The sequence below is a fragment of the Vombatus ursinus genome, unplaced genomic scaffold, assembly GCF_900497805.2.
Source record: "Vombatus ursinus unplaced genomic scaffold, bare-nosed wombat genome assembly UNPS02015255.1, whole genome shotgun sequence".
Taxonomy (NCBI): Eukaryota; Metazoa; Chordata; class Mammalia; order Diprotodontia; family Vombatidae; genus Vombatus; species Vombatus ursinus.
In genome coordinates, this window is record NW_020955033.1 from 38,889,516 (window position 1) to 38,910,141 (window position 20,626).

Consider the following 20,626-nt stretch of genomic DNA (forward strand, 5'->3'; position numbering starts at 1 on the left):
ATTCTTTGCATGTATATTCCCCAGCAGATAGAACAGCAACTGGCGTATAGTAGTTACCTAGTAAGTACTTGTTAATTATTTGCTTGATGAGTAATTAAGCTACCAAATCCCACTTCTCTTTTTGTTTACCACCCGTTAAGAGATGCATAAACAACAAAATACCTTTACATTTTCTAAATGAATGTGAAAAGGCAAAAGTGTCACACACATGTGCATTTGGCAAGGTCCTCAAAGATCACTACAGATGATTTAGAAAAGCAGCAAAAATGGAAGAATCCTAAGGAAAGAGAGAGACAGAGACAGAGACAGAGAAAGAGAGACAGAGAAAGATAAATACAAAGATTGAGATATAAGAACTCGGAATAAGTTCTTATCTCAAGATGAGCTTCAGTCTTTCCCGGAACCAACTTCCCTAAAAGGAGAGGCAGAACGGTAAAGTAGAAAAAGGATTTGTCCTTTAGATTTTAGAATAAGAAGACCTGTGTTCAAATCTTGTTTCTATCACATGTGTGAATTAATCAGGTCACTTAATCTCCGTGGGTTTCAGGTTTCTTCACCATAAAATGAAATAGGACTAGATGGCCTGTAAGGTTCCTTCCAGTTCTAAATCTTCACTCTTCTGAATATTCTCAATGAGCTTACATGGAATATCTGAAACTAATTATGGGAAAAGCCAATCAAGCTAATTGTTCAATTCCTCAAGGACCCTTTGCACTGTATTCTACTGTTATTAAGAAGGGAAAACAAAGATGCAATGTCTTTAAAAGAGTTTTGTATTCCAATGGCTATGATTTCTTGAGACACCCTACATCTTACAAGGGAAAAATATACAGTCAGCTTCATTTATTTTTGTAAATATCACCAACTTTTCATTTCCAAAGGAATTAGTTCATTTATTTTGTGATTGAGAACAATTGGAATCTTGCTGCTGGGTGTGGTTGTTCTCACTCAGAAGATCTGTCAGAAGAAGCTGTGGCAGTGTATCTTTCTGCGGCCAATTGGACCTAGAATTAAAATTTTTGAAGACCCATAAATATGTTGGAGTAGACAGTCTTCTGCATTCAAATTGCAGCAAAATTTACATAGCAAATTAAATGGTAAGGGTTTGTTGCTGCTCTTCCCAAAGTTGGACATAGTTATATATAATTTATAGCACATCGATCAGAAAATATTTCAAAATGTCCAATCTATCCATGTTGTTGTTCAGTGATTTCAGGTGTTTCAGTTGCTTCATGACTTCATTTAGGTTTTCTTGGCAAAGATACTGGAGTAGTTCATCATTTTCTTTTCCAGCTCATTTAACAGACGAGGAAACTGAAGCAAACAGGGTTAAGTGACTTGCCCAGGGTCACACAACTGGTAATGTCTGAGGCCAGGTTTGAACTCAGGTATTCCTAACTCCAGGCCTGGTGCTTTACCCATTGTGCCACTTAGCTGCCTGATTTTGGTTTTGTTTCAGTCTTTTTTAAGTTGTGTTTAACTCTTTGGGGTGCCATTTGGGGTTTTCTTGGAGAAGATTTAAGTGGTTTGCCATTTCCTTCTCCAGCTCCTTTTACGGATGAGGAAACTGAGGCAAACATGGTTATGTGAATTTCCCAGGGTCACACAGCTAGTAAGTGTCTGAGGCCAGATTTGAACTCAGGAAGATGAATCATCCTGACTCCAGACCCAGTACATATAAATTTAAGTATAGAATACTCTGTTGGAGATGGCGATAACTTTCCTTCTACTTGATTGAATTTGGTGAGGATCAAAAGAGATAATGAATGCAGACATCTGAGTTAGCTCTGACATACAGTAGCTATGGACAGTGTCATTACTGTTGGTTGATTGTTGTTGTTGTTTGTTGTTGTATACAGCCTTCATGAGGTTGTGCTTGCAATATTCAATTATAAATTAGTTGTTTAGATCCCAAAGAACCAGTGCTTGCATGATACTTGTGCCAACTCACAAAGGGTGATTAAACTCATAAGGGAGTAAGGTCATATCAATATTAACCACAAGTTTTGAGCCCTGATTCTCTGTGGGCTCTGAATCACTTTGAATTTTTTGATCTAAGTATTCCTGATTCCCCAAATTCTCCTGAGCCTGGAAGGTCATGGAAAATGGAGAAATGGAGAAGCTATAGAAGCTTGCAAGTTCTAGGCAGTCTTGGGAAGGATTTGGGGGTCATTGGCTCTAGTTGGCACTAAAGGTGTGTAATGGATCATGGATCACAAATCAAGAGTAATAGGGGCAGCTAGGTGGTGCAATGGATAGAGCACTGGCCCTGAAGTCAGGAGGACCCGAGTTCAAATCCAGCCTCAGACCAAACACTTGACACTTACTAGCTGTGTGACCCTGGGCAAGTCACTTAACCCGAACTGCCAAAAAAAAAAAAACAGTTTAGAAAGAGTTTAAAAAGACTTTAGAGGCCATTTAGTTGAAACTTCCCCCTAACCCACACTTCATTCTTCACATAGGGGAAAATTGAGGCCCAAGGAATGGAGCACATTTGATGAAGTTCACCAAAATAGTAAACATGAGAGGCAGGATTTGAACCGGAGTCGTCTGACTTCAGAGTCAGTGCTCTCTCCACTGCATCAGGCTGTAGGGTTGTGTTAGGAATTTGATAGTGGAATATTCCTCTTGGTGGTGAAAAAGAAGGTGTGCAGTATGATAGGCAATGATATGGATGAATTCTTCATAAATCAAGCACCTGTGTCAGGTAATAATATTGATGGCAACTCCCACTTACAAATCTTTTTTTTTGTAATTTTCTTTCTTTTTCTTTTTCTTTTTTTTTTAGGCAATTGGGGTTAAGTGACTTGCCCAGGGCCACACAGCTAGTAAGTGTCAAGTGTTTGGTCTGAGGCTGGATTTGAACTCAGGTCCTCCTGATTTCAGGGCCGTGCTCTATCCACTGCACCACCTAGCTGCCCCCATAATTTTCAAAGGACCAAACTGGTTAGCTAGGATGGGCACTTAAATATAGAGCATATAAAACACTGAGAAAATGATTTTAAAAGATTGTGCAATTTTAAAATTTGTCACACGTCTATGTTGGAAACATATGGACTTCTTTAGAAACAATTGAGCCTAGCACTTAGTTAGCAAGACTAATTTATTAAAATAAGAAGCTGCCAGATGGCTTGAATCATTAATACCTATCTATGAACTAGAACTGTACTAACTAAGCCCCACCTCCCACTTGACCAAATTTGTTTGAGTTACTTCTTGAATCTTTTTCACATTATGAATTGCAAAGTTGATTTGAGAAAATGTTTCTTTCTTGTTGCTGGCCCTAGGAGCCAAAATTTAGCTATGCCTTTCTGCAAAGTACTTTTCCAAAACACTCAAACCCAATAAAGGAATGTGAGTCCTATATCCTCGTATTCCACAGGATATGTGACTTGCCTCCTGTCACACAATTAGTTGTGCTAGGACCAGGATTTGAACATATATCTCCTGCTTCTCTGTCTAACATTCCAATAACTCTCCATGCCTATATAACCAGAATCGCAGAGATGACCAGGACCTGGTTTTGTTGTACTCAGCATAATTAGGTAGCCTGAATTCATCCTGCATGTCAGAACTCCTGAACCACTTCTTAGAAACCCATGTCATGCTTTTGTACCTGCTCTTGATTCCACTTTCTGGTTATGGCATGTATAAAATCTAAGTTGGGCAATGAGATGAAAGAAAAAACTCATTATCAGATGCCACCTTCCTAACCAGCTATCCACTTTCCAAACCTGCCTCTTTCCCAATGTCCTTACCTTCCATCGGTAGCAGTAATGAAAATTCCACCAGTGACCTTAAAGTCTTCAGTTTTCTTGTCCCAATCTTTATAATGCCAGATTCTTCAAAAGTCATGCCATACAAAGTACATTTGATGGAATTGAGGTTATTTATCCTCAAGAGTTAACAAGTATTTTTCACTCTGTTTCATGTACAAATGATGAGGACACAAGAAAGGCAAAAACAGCATTTGCCTTCAAGGAGCTTACAGTCTAGTGAAGGAGGAAAAAAGGACTGAAAAGAGACATGATACTGTTCTTCAAATATGTGAAGGGCTGTCAAGTGGTAGAAGAATTATATTTCTTATGGTTGGTCCTAGAGGAAAGAACTAGGAATAATGGGTGGAAATTACAAAAATGAAAATTTGGGCTTTGTGAAAGGGACTCTTTCTAACCATTAGAGTTATCCAAAAATGAAATTGGCTGCCTTGAGATGTAGTAGGACTCTCATAATTGGAGATTTTCAAATAGAAGCTGTCTGACCACCAGGTTGGCATTCTGTAGAGGAAATAATCATTTCAATAAGATGAATTCTGAGGACACTTCTGGTTCTGAGGTTCTATAATCTGGAGACTGTGAAAATTTCCCAACTAATATGCTGCCCTGTAGGTAATGAGTTCTCTGTTGCTGTGTATCTACAATCAGAAACTGACTGACCACCTATCAAGGAATTTGGAGAGGGGATTCATGCTTCAGGAATGGTTTGAACTAAATGACTGCCCTTTGTGGTCCCTTCCAATGATAAATTCTATGAGTTTATGATATATAACTGGAGAAACTATGGAGAAATTGAATCTATCCATTGTCTTCTAGATAGCATCACTTTCAAAGCCTCAAGTGAATAAAAATAATAATGACCTAAAAAAAATGTATTAAAGTCAGATAAGTTGGCCTCTCTCCCTCCAAAGGCGAGGCAAATGGATCAAAAGGTCTAGCAGCTACCACCAATATGAGACAGTTCCTAGTAGAGGCTTAGGAATGGACTAACTTATCCAAGGACCAATGTAGCTACTCAGTTTGAAGAGATCTGCCACCAGTTTAGCCACAGGGGGATGATTTTTTTAGCCACAGACACTCTTGAGTATCATCACTGTGGATCATGGAATTTCAACCATCTCTATAGGAATCAAACTTGTTTCAGTGATTTGTGAAAATTTGCAAATGGTTAAGGCAGACACATTTTAAAAGGACACACTTACCATTACACAACCCGCAGGTTGGCATCAGCCTCTTTTCGTCAGTACGCCTATGTTGTGGTTTCATGATTACTATTACCTGTATCATCAATTTCTATTTACTATACTCCACTCAAGTGAAAACACAGTTTACTGAATAAACCACAAAAGCCTCTTGTTATTCTTTCCAGTTGGGTATTAATAATGCATCATTCTGATGCCTTGCTTATAATTGCAAATGCATTTACAAATGGCACATTAATCGTTTATGCTTCCATAGCATTTGCTTCTGTCTTGTCAGAGCTAAGAGAGATGGAACATTCTTCCAAGGATGTTAGGCCCAACACCTTCTGTAGCACCCAACTACTCTCACGAGGGTGCTTTTTAGTTGACTTAAGAGCATTTTTTTTACCTGATCTGTCTTCTCTGTGCCTCTTTAAATTTTCCTTCTTTAGCCATTATTCCTCCTTAGATCTTATATCCTTAATTCTAATCAATTTACCCCTTTCATTGAAAAAGGAAAGTATTTGAGAAATGTGACTAATTATATTAGCATCTGTATGAAAAATCCAGAATTTACATGGCCAGAGATATGCAACCAAAGTGAATAATGATAATAATAACAATAGCTAATATTTATTTGGCAACTACTAAGGGCCAGACACTTTAAAAATATTATCTCATTTGATTCTCATAATCATCTTGGGAAGTAGGTGCTATTATTACTCCCTTTTTACAGATTAGGAAACTGATACAGATTAAGATTGAAATTAAGTGACTTGCCCAGGGTTGCACAGCTAGTAAGTCTGAGATTGGAGTAGAACTCAGGTCTTCTTGACTTTGGGGCCCAGTAATTTACCTACTACACAACCTGGGTTATCAAGTCAAATTTTGTCATCATTTCAGTAAGGATATGGCATTCTAGAGAGGTTAAATGACTGCCATGGGTAACATAGCTAGGAAGTGTCTGAGGTAGGATATGAACCCAAATATTTCTGTCTCTAAGTCTAATGCTGTGTACACTATACTATGATACCTCTTACCTGAGTTTGGATCTCGGTTATGTTAGTTACTATCTGTGTCATTTGTTGTTACCTTCCCACTAGGTTTCCTCATCTACCAAATAAACTTTTGAGCACAATATTTTCAGAGGAAACACTCTCCCTGATTTCTCTGCTAATTTGGTTAAGGACGTTTGTTGCTGTGTTGTTCAGTCATTTTCAGTCATGTCTGACTCTTCCTGACTCGTTTTGGGGTTTTCTTGGCAAAGATACCAGACTTGTTTGTCATTTCCATCTCCAGCTCATTTGACAGATGAGGAAACTGAGGCAAACAGGGTTAAATGACTTGCCCAAGGTCACACATCTAGTGTCTGAGGCAAGACTTGAAGTCAGGTCTTCCTGACTCTAGGCTCAGCACTCTATACACTGTGCCGCTAGTTGTTCTTTAAATGGTCCATCCAGTTTTCTCAACAGAATGTGTTAGTGGCCATTGATGTTTTTGTCTTTGGATTTTTCCAACAATTTGTTCAAAACAGAACTCATCATTCCCCCCTCAAAACCTACCCTTCACCTAACTTCCCTATTACTGTTAAGGAAAACGCCATCCTCCCACTCCCATAGACTTACAACCAAGGTATGTCATCCTTGAATCCTTGCTAACTCTCACCTTCCACAGCTAATGAATCTATTGCCAAAGCTTGTAAATTTTACCTTTGTAGTATCTCTTGAATACACCCCCTTCTGAACCCTGATACTGCCACCACTCTGATTTAGGCCCTCAACCACTCATTCTTGGATTTTTGTAATTGTCTACAGATAGATTTTCCTACCACAAGTCTCTCTCCACTCTAATCCACTTTCCATTCAGCCACCAAAGTGATTTTCCTAAAGTGGAGTTCCAACCATGCCATTCTCCTATTCAATAAAATCCAATGGCTCCCTATCACTTCCAATTTCAAATATAAAATCCTCTATTTGGCATTCAAAGTCCTTCATAACCTAGCCCTGCCCCACCCTGCACTTTCTAGTTTTCTTACACCTTACTCCTTTTAATTTGTCAATGTCCCACCTAAATAATAGTACCCAGAATTGGCCATAGTATTCTCAATGAAATCTGAATAACATAGAATTCAGTAGGATTATTATTGCGCTGTGACCCAGACATTGCATTTCAACTCAGGCAAGCTCTCATTGCCTCATATTAAGTCTGTGGACAACTATGACCCCTAGATCTTTTTTGTAACACAAATTGCTACCAAGCCAGGTCTTCCCCATTGTATTCTAGCATGTATGTGTGTGTTTCACTTCAGCCTAGGAATCTACATTTATCCTAGACCTTTATACTTAGTCCCTTCCTACCTTTCCAATCTTCTTATATTTTATTCTCTTCCATGCACTATACTAGCCAGTTATGCTGGCCTACACACTATTTCTCATGAATGACATGCTATCTCTCAATTCCATGCCTTTGTATTGGGCTACCTCCATGTCTGGAATTCTCTCTCTCCTTACCTCTACCCACTAGTTTCTATGATTTCTTTCAAGACTCACCTGAAATCTCATATTCTGCAAGAAGTCTTTCTCTAGCCCTCTCTATATACCCCCATTCTCTCTGAGGTTACTTTCCCTTTAAACTGCATATATCTTTTATGTGCCTAGTTATTTACATGATGTAAATACCATTAGAATGTGACCTCCTTGAGGGCAGGGACCATGTTTTTGCCTTTCTTTGTATCCACAGCATTCAGCACAGTTTTCTGGCATTTAATAAGAGCTTATTGACCAACTGACTAAGGGCTAATTGCTTTAGTCAAGAAGAATTTCTAATCAACCATCATCAGCACCAATCTCTGAGGGAATCTCTGTGGTGATAATTGTGAACGAATAAGTGTAAATATCAGAGACCCTGAGAGATGAGGCATATCTAAAGGTGCATGAATGTTGTAGAAGAGGGAATGTACATGAAATCTCTAAGTTTGTAGTTGATACGAGACATCTGTAGGAAATAGAATACCACACTGATGGAGATAAACCATGATAAGAGCTCATTAAACTGAGTGGATAGAAAGGGGGCACATGATCTTCAACATGAACAAATGAGGGGAGGGGGGGATCACCCTTGGTATGTTCATAATGTGATGTGCTTTGAGCTGTCTTTTATAGCCCAAGAAAAGAATCTCAGTCACTGTAGACTATTCCATATACACATTAGGGGGGCTAATCAGGGCAATTTCCCCATTAATTTGATGAACTCACTTCATTCCCACTAGAGTACTGGCATGCCAGTAGGCACATTGGAAACTCCAGATTAGGCCTCAGAAACTAAATAAACAACATGATGTTAGTTTGTACCTACTCCTTGGCATATCATAAGTGATGAGTTTTAGTGCATGGAGATTCCTTCATGATGATCCAGCTGGCTAGGATATGTAGGAATTTGAACTCTCATCAACAAAGCCTTCCTTCTGTGCTATCCTATAAAAAGAACTTGTCTGCTTGACAGAGTATTATTTCCAACTAATTTTATCCTTTTTTTACCATTTGTTGTGAATTTTCTGTTATGGTTTTCTGCTGCAGTATTGTTGTTTGTCCTTCATTCTCAAAGAGGACCAGTGACATCAGGAGGGTGATGTCTTGACTTGCAAGTGAATTGGATTTAAGGGGGGCAGGACTATGCAAAGTCATCAGCATCACTCTCTCCTCGTGAGCCATCTGGGTCCAGTGGCGAGACGAAGATCAGAATGACTGGTGATGGCCCTGGGTGCAGGGGGAGACCTTGGCTTTTTTAAGCTAAGGTCTTTCTCAGGTCTCAGTTTATCTGAGGCAACACTCAATCAGTGATTAAGGCTGGGTAAGAAATGAGGCAAAATAATGGCCTTTTTACCTACTTAAAAAAATCAGTCTGGGAGGGCAAAATCCTCAGAGTCTGCAGCATATTTTAGATGGGAATGGAGATTATTCCTTCTTTTACCTCTGCAAAAAACAGCTATTGGTTCCTTGGGGACAGAAGCATAAGATTAGCTACAAGCCCACATGGTTCCCCCCAAAAAGAGTTCCTTCTTCCCAAGAACATACCATTAACTATTCTTGCCTCAGCCACAGGGGTGGCAGTGTCTTGGTACAGGAGACAACAGCATCTAGCAGCATCTTAAGTGGTTGGCATATTAGATTCCTACAGAAGGACACAGTAAAAACAGACATGCATAGTGTTCACATGAACCAAGAGGGCAACACATGGACAATGTTCCTAACCTCAACTTCCTGTGAATAATAATATTTATATAGTGCTTATTGTGTGCCAGGCACTATGTTCCTTTGTTCCTCACAACAACCTTGGGAGGTAGGTGATATCATTATCTTCATTTTATGGTTGAAGAAATTGAGGCAAAAAGCAGTTAAATGATTTGCCCAAGGTCACACAGCTGGTAAGTTTAAGGTAGGATTTAACTCCAGGTCTTCCTGACTCCAGGCCCAGCACTCTATCTACTGTATTATCTAGATGCCTAGAAGAGGAAGGATTTTAAGTTCCTAGAGAGTGTGCTATAAAATGTAATCTTTTAAGAGAAGAAAGACTTCTTGGGAAAGTCCAACCTTAGACTTTGCCTCAAAAGTAACTTGAAGTTTAAGAGTTTAAGTGATCTGATCTTGTAGAGACATTGTGACTTCTGGAACAGCATGCCTCCTGGGGATTGTAGAAGATTGCTGTCGTGACCCCTCAACTAAAGAAACAGCCATGGTTCAAAGCACGGGCTTTGCCCTATTATTACAATGAATTTTCAGTCAGTAAAGGTCTAATTGGAAGGGAGCTGCTTGCCTACCAGCTCTGAAGAGTGTTTAATTTGTGAGGTCTAAAGCACAGAATGTAATTACAAGTCTGAGGACCCTGAAGGAGAGATGAACTTCAGTGGAATGTCAAGGGATTACCTTATTGGCAGCCCCACGTTCAGTTTCCTTCCTAAGGAAGCTATTAAACTATTATGAATGGTTTGTGTGTTTTCTGCATCTGTTTATGGGCTCCTATGAGTTTTTTACATCTTCTACACTGTCTAAGAGAAGAAATAAAAGTTGTCTTCTATCTTCTATCTATTATCTTGAGTGCTTATATAGAATATTACTCTTCATCCCCCCAGGGAATCCTGGATGGGAACATATTTGGAGATTTCCCGGAATAAGTTCTGGTTTAAAGCTGAATTTGCCTTATTAGTCAAAATTATTTTTTAAATAACCACCTTTTAAATAACCTCTAATTGGAGGGTTGGGAAGCAGAACAAAAAAAACCTGCTCCTAAAGCTTCCATTTAAAGAAGGCTCACAAGCCCAGCCAATTCCTCATTTCCTACCAGTTGCATTCCTTGAATTTGACTTCACCAACATCACGTACCTATGTATCTTCTCTCCTTTTCAGCTTCCTTTCGTGTGTCTTCTTATTCCATTAGATTGTAAACTCCTGAGGTCAAGAAGTTCTGTATTACTTTGTTACTTTGCACAGTGCCAAGCACTTGGTGCTTAATAAATGTTTACTGAATTGAATTGCAAGACAAAGACAATGTTCAAGTAGAAGATGGATGATTATTTGTCAGAGAAGTAACTAGTTGACACAGTAGCTAAAGCCTGGAACTTAGAAATAGGAAAACCTCCAAGATCAGGTTCAATTCTCATGAGCATGAATTCAATGTATGGAAGGCCCTGAGCAATGGGTTTGAAACACATACACATTTGTATCATTTACACACATGCTGGGGATCATCAGAAAGGATGTCATCCAAAGGACCCAGTATTATCTTTTTATTGTACAAATTCTGGCTCATCTGCAACTGTAATATTCTGCACAGTGCAGATCACTGAATTTCAAGGACATTACCAAACTGGAAGAGAAGAGCATTAGAGAAGAACAATTAAAGCCATCTGGAAAATAAAGAGTTATCCATATTCATGCAGACCAAAAAGAATTAGTATTCTAATCTGGCAAGTCTTTCAATTCCCATTAGCTATATCAATTGGATTCAACTGTACCATCACCATTACCAAGAAACTCATCACCCCAGAAATTGAATCAGCTTTGGTACTCACATCTTATCAGTGCCTTCAGTAGCCTCTGGCCCTCTGATTGCAGGGTTGGGAAGCAGAACAAAAAAAACTGCTCCTAAAGCTTCCATTTAAAGAAGGCTCACAAGCCCAGCCAATTCCTCATTTCCTACCAGTTGCATTCCTTGAATTTGACTTCACCATCATCATGTACCTATGTATCTTCTCTCCTCCTTTTCAGCTTCCTTTCATGTGTCTTCTTATTCCATTAGATTGTAAACTCTTGAGGGCAAGAAGTTCTGTATTACTTTGTTACTTTGCACAGTGCCAAGCACTTGGTGCTTAATAAATGTTTACTGAATTGAATTGCAAGACAAAGACAATGTTCAAGTAGAAGACGGATGATTATTTGTCAGAGAAGTAACTAGTTGACACAGTAGCTAAAGCCTGGAACTTGGAAATAGGAAAACCTGAGCTTGGAATCTGCCTCAGACACTTCCTAGCTCTGTGACCCTGGACAAGTCACTTAATCTCTGTCTCAGTTTCCTCATCTGTAAAATAAGAATAATAAGGGCACCTACCTCCCAAGGTTGCTGTCAGGATCAAATGAGATAACAAATATAAAATAATTTGTGAATTATAAAGCACTAAATAAGTGCTGGCTGTTATTATAGAAGAGATTTTAGGAAGGGATGTTGAACTAGATGATCTTGAAGTATCTATGATAGTTTATTAGTTTATGAAAAACACGGAAAGGGTAAACTTGGATTTGTTCATCAAGTCACTTGTTGTTCGGTCATCTTCAGTTATGTCTGACTCTTCATGACCCAATTTGGGGTTTTCTTGGCAAAGATACTGGAGGGGTTTCCCATTTCCTTCTCCAGCTTATTTTACAGAGAAGCAAACTTGGGCAAACAGGGTTAAGTGACTTGCCCAGGGTCACACAGCTAGTAGGTGTCTGAGGCTGGATTTGAACTCATGAAGATGAGTCTTCCTGATTCCAAGTCCAGTGCTCTATCCACAACCAAGGTGTATCCTTTAAAGCTTAAAGGAGATAGTTTTATCAAAAATAAAAGTGCCACAATAAACTAGGGATGGTAAACATGTGGAACTAGTTACATCCCTCTGATCCTGTCAATTTTCTATCCAAAAACCTTCAATAGCACCCCATTGCCTTTTAGATAAAGACATTTTACATTGTGCTCCTTAGCCTTCTTAATTCTAGTTCATTCCCTCTTTTAATTATTTCCTATTTATCATGTACATAGCTTTCTTTGTATATATTTATTTGCATGTTGTTTTCCCCATTCAATCATGAGTTCCTTGAGGGCAAGCACTATGTTTTGCCTCTTTTTGTATCCCTAGCACTTAGCACAGTGTCTGGCACATACTAGGTGCTTAATAAATGTTTATTGATTGATTGATTATGGTAAGAGTCCCTTTTAAAGACAACTTCAGCTTGGGCACTGATTATAAAGCTGTGGCCCTGAGCCTAATTACATCTTTGAGAGTTCAGAGCCAGTGCTCTAGGACTCAGCTTTCTCATCTGGTAGTGCTTTCCTCTTGAAGACTACTTCTATTTTCTTTGTATTTATCTTCTGTATACTGATTTTTCATATTATATCTCCCCCATTAGAACATCAGTTAATCAGTCATTTAGCTTTTATTAAGCACTCAGGCTCCGTGCTAAGTACTGGGGATACAAAGAAAGGAAAAAAAGAAAAAAGCAAGGCCCTGGCCTTGAAGAAGCTCCTATTCTAATGAACTCAACAATTAGCAGTTGAGGAAATCAATAAAGGGCTGCTGCAGAAGCAGGAATATGAGCTGAATCTTGAAGCCACAAATATTGAGAGGTAGAGGTAGAGGTGAAGGTATTGCTTGCTGCTGTTTGTCTTTCATTCTCAAAGAGGACCACGACATCAAGGAGGTGATGCCATGCCATGCAAGTGAATTGGATTTTAATGAGACAGGGCTGTGCAAGTCACTAAGTTTACTTTCTTCTCCGGAGCCATCTAGATCCAGTGGCCAGATACAGATCAGGACAACTGGAGATGGCCCAGGATGCAGTGGGGGACCTTGGCCTTTTCAAGCTAACGTCTTTAACCAATCTCAGTTTGACTGAAGTGAAGGTATATAGAGTATCCTAGGAATGGGAGAAAGCCAATGAAAAGGCATTGGAGGTGGAAAGAAACTCAAGAAACTCAAAGATACTCAAGAAATAGGTTATAACCAAATGTGGGCTCCTTGAGGGCAAAGACTGCGTGTTTTTTTGAGGGGGTGGTCACTTTATTCCCAGGATTTAGCACAGTATCTGGGAAATGGTAAGTGCTTAAATGATTGTTGACTGATTGGTAGTAACAAGGAACATTACACCTACGTAGGGTGACCTCTTTAAAGAAAGAAACCTAGATTATATAGCTCCATCCAAAGGGCAACTACATATAGGGGGAGATAGTGTAATAGATTAGTAGTTATCCTATAGATAGAAAACAGTACCATTAAAGACAAGGAAACAAACAAATGGTAAAAGGTTTGAACCAAGATAGCTAAAAATACTGCTCACAAGCTCAGTAAGTGCCTCTAAAATAAATTTATGTTCCTGAAATCTGTATGGTTTTCATTTGATTCTGCAGATACTAAAAAAAAAACTTCCTCACTATTATAAGCTGCTGTAAGCAGCCTCTGAATGATAATACTGCACACAACCCCTTTGGATTGCTCCTTTATTAAACCTCAAATTCATGACATATCACTGTCAGGTTGGCAAGTCCGTTGCTGGTAAACAACTGGCAAAAAGGGAGCACTCCTTTCACATGTGTTATAACTGTGGCAATCCTTACCATGAGTTGGAATTTACTCTCTGCACTCATGTGAAAATAATAAAGTCTATCTAGGAGAATAAGGATTTCCATCTGGATTTGAGATTTTGGAAGCACATTCGATCCATAGAAGTGTCTTTCTATTGAATATAGAGATGTCCTTCTATTGAATTGAATTTGAAACATGTCTGGATGACCTCTTGTTAAGGATACTCTCAAGGAGATCTGTGGACTATGTTGTAAATTGGATTAGATTATCTCAAAGGCCTTTTTTCTACTTTAAAGTTGATGCTGTAATATAATGCCTCATTAATATAATACCTCATATAATGCTATATATTAGAAGGTGACTAGGGATCTCAAAAGTTATGTCAATGAAATGTCAGCTCTAATAGATTCTTCAGAGCTGGAAATATTTCTCATATTATCCCAGATGGTGTCTAATAGCAGCCTACCCAAGCCTGGAGATGCTCATTATCAGTGGGTGATGGATTATTTAGCCATGAACTAAAACAAAATTCTACTGCACAGCATGAGTTTTATGTATTTCATCAAAAGTATTGTTACCTGGAATTGACTCCTAATATGGAAGGATCAGTTCTATTTAGTTCTTTCTGTTCGATGCCTACAAGGCAGAAGTACACAGACTTAGGTGTTTGTTGCTGACGACACTGGAGATGAATCTCATTGGTTTATGAGCTTCTAAAAGTTCAAATTCTGCTAACCAAAACTGAAGCTTTCTGACACTTTACTCACCTCCGTATACCCTATGATCCAGGGACACAAGCCTCCTTGCTGTTCCTCACACATGTTCCATCTTTGTGATTTTTCACTTGTTCTACACCCCAACCCTGCTCAATTCTTGCCTAATTTTTTCATCCTGATTTCCCTGGATTCCTTCAAGTCTCAGCTAAAATTCTATCTTCTTCAAGAAACCTTTTTAGCCCCCACTTAATGCTAGTGCCTTCCCTGAGCTTACATTCCATGTACCCTGTATATGTCTTTTATATACATGGTTCCTTACATGTTGCCTCCTCCATTAGAACATTAATTTTACTGTATTTCTTCTATAAAATAAAAGGGTTGGACTAGATGCTCTTTAGGACTCATTAAGGAACTTAGGGTCACTTCTGTCTCTAATAAACTTTGAATCTATAATCAAATAATATCATATAAGTGATAGCACTCATTAAAAGTACATATATAGAAGAACAGGTAAGTATGGTTTAATGGATAGGCAGATTTTAGAAGAGTCCCAAAAGAAACCTGAAAGAAAGAGAAATGAGCCATCAGAAAAGTAGGAAAAGCCTTACTATACATACATGTATATACACATGTTTACATATATATATGTGTGTGTGTACATAAATATTATATATGTATGAGAATATTCACACATTTCATTCTGATACAAATGAATTCAACTTTAAAACGGCAAAAATGGTAATGCCACCAGATCTTAGAGAGAATAAGAGAGTGATATGAAATGAATTCAACAAAATGACCTGAATTTGGCTTTGCATCTTGCATCTAACCCCGTTTTTGTGAACTGGTTCAATTTAGGACCAAGCCTTATAACAAAGAATTTTTCAAAAACTAAAAAGAGAAAAAAATCAGCAAAAGGAATCACATTAAAAAATGATATCATAGGCGGTGTTCCACATCAATGAACCCAAGCCCCTGCAAAAGAGCAGAAAGAGAAGGCATCTCAAATCTTTTTTGGGGGGAAGTGTATTCTTTAAAATTTCACAAAATTCAGTTGCAATAGTTTTGTGGTTGCTTATTCCACTTATATTATTGTGATTATTGTGTGTTATTTTCCTGCATCTGCTTTCTTCAGCTTCCAGTAGTTCATGTAAGATTGTCCATATTTCTTTGAATTCATCATTTCTTAAAGCACAGTAATATTCCATTAAAGCCATTCCCAACGAATGAGCAGCTGTTATATTTTGAGTGTTTTATTTTAAAAATTTTGTTATTTTTCTTGTCTTATGAGGAATTGTTCTCTGGGAAGAGGAAGAGGGAAAGATTCAGAGGAAATCTAGGCAATGTAAAAACAAATACAAAAATTTAATTTATTTTCAAAAGAAATAGCCAGAATAAGAAGGTGAGATGAGGTTATATTCTACTGGTGAAAGGAGTGTCTGTTTCAGTGAAGTCATAGAGCTACATTAATAAGAATCTGAGGGATGTTGCTCAAATGGCTATATGACCTCAAAGACCTGTGCTTTATATCTACAATTTCTTGTAACTCCATTTCACCATCTTCTTCCAATTTCCATGATCAAGCTGTCATCATTTCCTTTTTTCTCAAAATATTAACTCTCTGTTGGGTTTTCAGTTTGAGGGATGTTTCTCTAACCCCATTGGCAGAACTATAACAATTGCCCTATTTCAGCTTTTCACTTCTTAAGAACAAAAATATTGTAATTATGTAATAATGATAAAGGCTATTTCCACTGATGATAAGAAACCACTTCTCCTTCTGGCACACATGCATACATATTGAAGAGTAGGGGAAACTTCTTTGATAGGCCCTTCAGAATAGCCATTATGATAACTCAAATTTGAAAACAAAACTTCTGCTGGGTCTAAGGGGCTACAGCACTGTTTTTGCTCCCTTTCTAGGTATTCCTGACTGGGTTCAGTCCTAGGGAGCCTGGACTCCAATTAGAGGGATTAGGCTCTTCTCTTACAATCTTCAGTTTATTAAGTTCCCTGTCTCAGTTTCCCTTGGGAATATTTATTTATATCTTAGGTTGGTTTTGTTGTCTAGAGATCCTCAAAGTCATACCCAAAGTGTCATGCCCACAAAAGTAATGAGTCATGTGCATATAGCCAGTTGGACATATATTGAACCTAAGGGGTGGTATCTAATTCTTTCTGATTAGAGTCTGATACATACTTTGGAGAATAGAGCCATAACTACAGTAATAATGGGCCATGCCCAAGGACATGGCTGTCTTAGTGAAGCTAATTGAGTCTTTAAACTGGAATTTACTTAGGATGATAGTTTGTATCACAAAAAATGTTCTGAATTCATCTTTGTGATATCTTCTCTCTTTGAGTTTTAGGATATTTATTCTATGATATCTATGCTTCTGTGAAAAACATAATTCAGTCCTGTTTTGTCTCATTTTAGGTTGTTCTGCCTCATTGCATCAAAGAGCCAATAAAGTTTATCTGTGAGTAGAATGCCTTAGCTCTTACTATTAATTAATGTTTACTCTCTTTGTAATAATTTTCTGCTATTTAAAAACACTGTGGCATTTTAAATCTTTTCAGTAACAAAATTTCAAGAGTGTGGTATGACCCTCTCCCTCACTGGTGAAGAAGATGTGGTATGATGTTACACTTCTTAAGACCCTATCCCAGAAAGAAGAAAAGCTACATCTGTAGGCCATATGTCCAACCCACTGCAATTTCTAGCCATCTCAACACATTTTTCAAGATGGAATGTATCAATAAATCTTGTTAACAAGGTTTTCTTTCAATCACTTGTGTGTAAAATTTAATGTAGGAAGGCATTCATTTTCCTCAAAGGTAAATATGTTCCACTCTGTGTTTTTATTATGGGGCAAAATGAGGATTGTGCATTTTGTGCTACTAGATGAACAGGTTTAAAACATATTTATATATCTATATATAGATATATAGATATATAGATATATACACACACACACACATACACACATATACACATACATACATACATACACATATACACACATACATATACACATACACGTACATAGATATAGATATATAGATATAGATATATAGATATATATATATATAGATACACATACATACACACACACACACACACACACACACACACACACATATATATATAAAGCTGAAGGTTCCTTATGTCTCCTATCACCTAGTGGGTATAGCCTCCTTTGTTTGGCTGCCTAGTTTAAATGCTGTGTCTTTAAAACTGGCCAACTGAGACAGTCATACTTTTTCCTGTATCCTTTCCTGTTGTGTCCAGAGGATGAATATAATGGTTCACCAACAGCACAGGCACCATGAAACAAAAAGGTGAGAGGGGAAGGTGATTAGTTTCCTAGCTTGGCTTAATTCTTATATAGCACAGCCCCAAGTTCCAAATCCAAAGCCTCCTCTGGGCTTGAGTTCCAGGTATTCTGACTTCTCCAGGTTTCCCTTCTAGGCAAGCTGGCTGACTTCAGTATCCTGCCTAGAATCCTGGATCTAAGATCACTATAACTCCAACTCTTGGCTGGCGGGTCAAGTGGGGATCATTACCCATACCTAAAACTGAAGACAAATGACATAGAACAGAAACAGAAACCTCAGAGCCAAAGTGAAGAGTAAGAATAGGGGCAGGAAGCCCTTAGCCTCTTACCAGCTCAATTCATGGTACCCATGATCTGAATGTACTGTCATCTTTACCCTCTGGACATAGTAGGAAAGACTAAAACAAAGTGAGTGACAATCCAAGTCTGACCAGTTGTAGATGCAGCATTTTTGGCTAAGCAGGCTAATTAAAGAAAGATATACCCATCACCAGGATAGAGTATGTAGAAACTTCATGTTAGGCAACCTGGGCATGATTATGATGATGATAACTAACATTTATATTTGTTGATGTTTATTGTTGTGAGAATTTGCAAACGCAAATTTGCTAAGGTGTGGATATGGCTCCCTGAACCTACCAGTGTATGCATGAAGATTTAAAGAAAGAGAAGACAGTTCAATTTATTCTGCTAAAATATCTTAAATAATATTTTTCATTATATCATCAATGTCAGCTTATCTTTAGGTACACATTCTCTTTTTTTTAAATTTGTTTTTTGTAACTCTTCTCTTTGTAATAAACTTGAATCAGAAACATATTTTTGCTCATCTTGCTATTATATTATATTAATAATTCATTTTAAATATATTTTGTGTGTAATGTATTGGTATTAAAATATTAAAACTTATTTTTCATTATATATTTCCATTGGGTTGGAACCAATTGTCATATTTTACAAATGATTATAATTTCTAATAATGTGAACTCAAATAAAGCAGTCACTTAATAAAATCCATTTTTACACACTAATCATGACGTAGCTCTATATCTCTCTGCCCCTCTAAAAATTTCTGGTGTAGGAGCGCAATTGCTCCTACACCACTGGAGGAAAAGCTATTTTCCTATTTGCCATCCATTAAAGGAGGAGAGTAGCCCTTATCAGTTTGGTTTCTTTCCACCAAATGCTATTAACAAAACCATCACAAATGGTGAATAGCAAATAAACAACAGAAATCAGAGAAATTATATAATTTACAAAACAGTAAGTTCTCCTACTGAGAGTAACATATCAAATCTCAAACCAAAAGAAAAAGGTCCTGATCTCACAGAAGTAATTCTCCAAAATCTGAAAGGAGACAAGCTGTAAATCAGAGATATATTGAGGAACCCTATTGCCTGTAGCTTCCAAAATCTTTCCCTTTCTCCATCTACATACTTAGAGATGGTCCTAGAGAAAGTCAAGGATTTTCTCAATGAATAAAAACATCTTTCCTCTTTAAAGTTCTTGCACCAACTCCTAATAACAACTACATTTACTTAATACTTTAGATTTATCATTATATTTGATCCTCTAAGCCTCATTGTGAAGTAGATGGAATAAAGTGGATTGAATATCCCTATTTTATAAGTGAAGAAAGCAAGGCTGAGAGAGGGATTAAAGGATTTGCTTGTGGTCTTTCATGTAGTGAGTGGTAGTGCCAGGATTTGAACTCAACAAAAATAAATTGACCTTAACAATATATTTGGTGAAGGTAATTAGATGAATGAACCATTGGCAACAGGCTGTTTCTCTTCCTAATGCCCATTGAAGGGTGGTATTTCTATCTTAAGTCTTTGAAAAATTATAGTAGTATGGGGAACATATAATGGATAATTAGTGAAGATTTTAATGTATCAGGGACAGCTAAGAAAGATGATTTGCCCTCATCCATAACTATAGGGAGCTTCAATTTCCACATCTGTGAAGTGAGGTGGCTGGCCTAAGGTCTGTTCTCATTTTAAATCATTGTTCCTAAGATTTGTGTCCAGGTGTTTCAGGAATAACAGCACATGTTATATGCAATAGAATCACAGAGAGTTCAAAATCCAAGGGAATATAACTTTTATTCATATAGAAATTATAGACAAATAAGTCAATGGCACCAGCTTGGACAGTTATGAAATTTGCTAACAAAGGAAAAATAACATATTAAGACTATGCCTGAATCTTTTGTAAGCCTTTTTAAAATAAGGGGAATGGTAAGGGACTAAGTTGGAGAGTTGACAATTCAGTTTTGCTTCTATGACACAAGGGGTCCAAGGCTTTCAGCAGCCATTACTTTTCTCACTCTTCATTTGAGATCCCTCAAGACTTGATTTGGGATGGTTTCAAAACAACAATTAGAGGAAAATGCATCAGTTCTGCCTCCTATCTTAAGCAAAGAAAGAATATATAATTTTGTCAAAGATAAACTGGAACCTCAACTCAAAATATCCATAGAAAATAGAGATAGGAAGGAATGAAAGGAAGGATACCTAGATTTGCTACCAAACCTTCCTTCCTACTTGTTTTCTTGTAGGCTTTGCTTTCTCTCCCTAGATCCTCTCCCTACCTGGACTATCTAGAGCCCATCTAAGGAAGAAAATTTGTTTTTACTTTGCTAAGTGCTCTCCTCTCCTCTTCCTTTCCCCTATCTCTACTGAAGGTAGATAGTTGGTACAGTGTATAGAGCTCTGGACTTGTAATGAGGAAGACCTATATTCAAATCTTAGTTGTGTGGCCCTGGGCAAATCATTTCACCTGT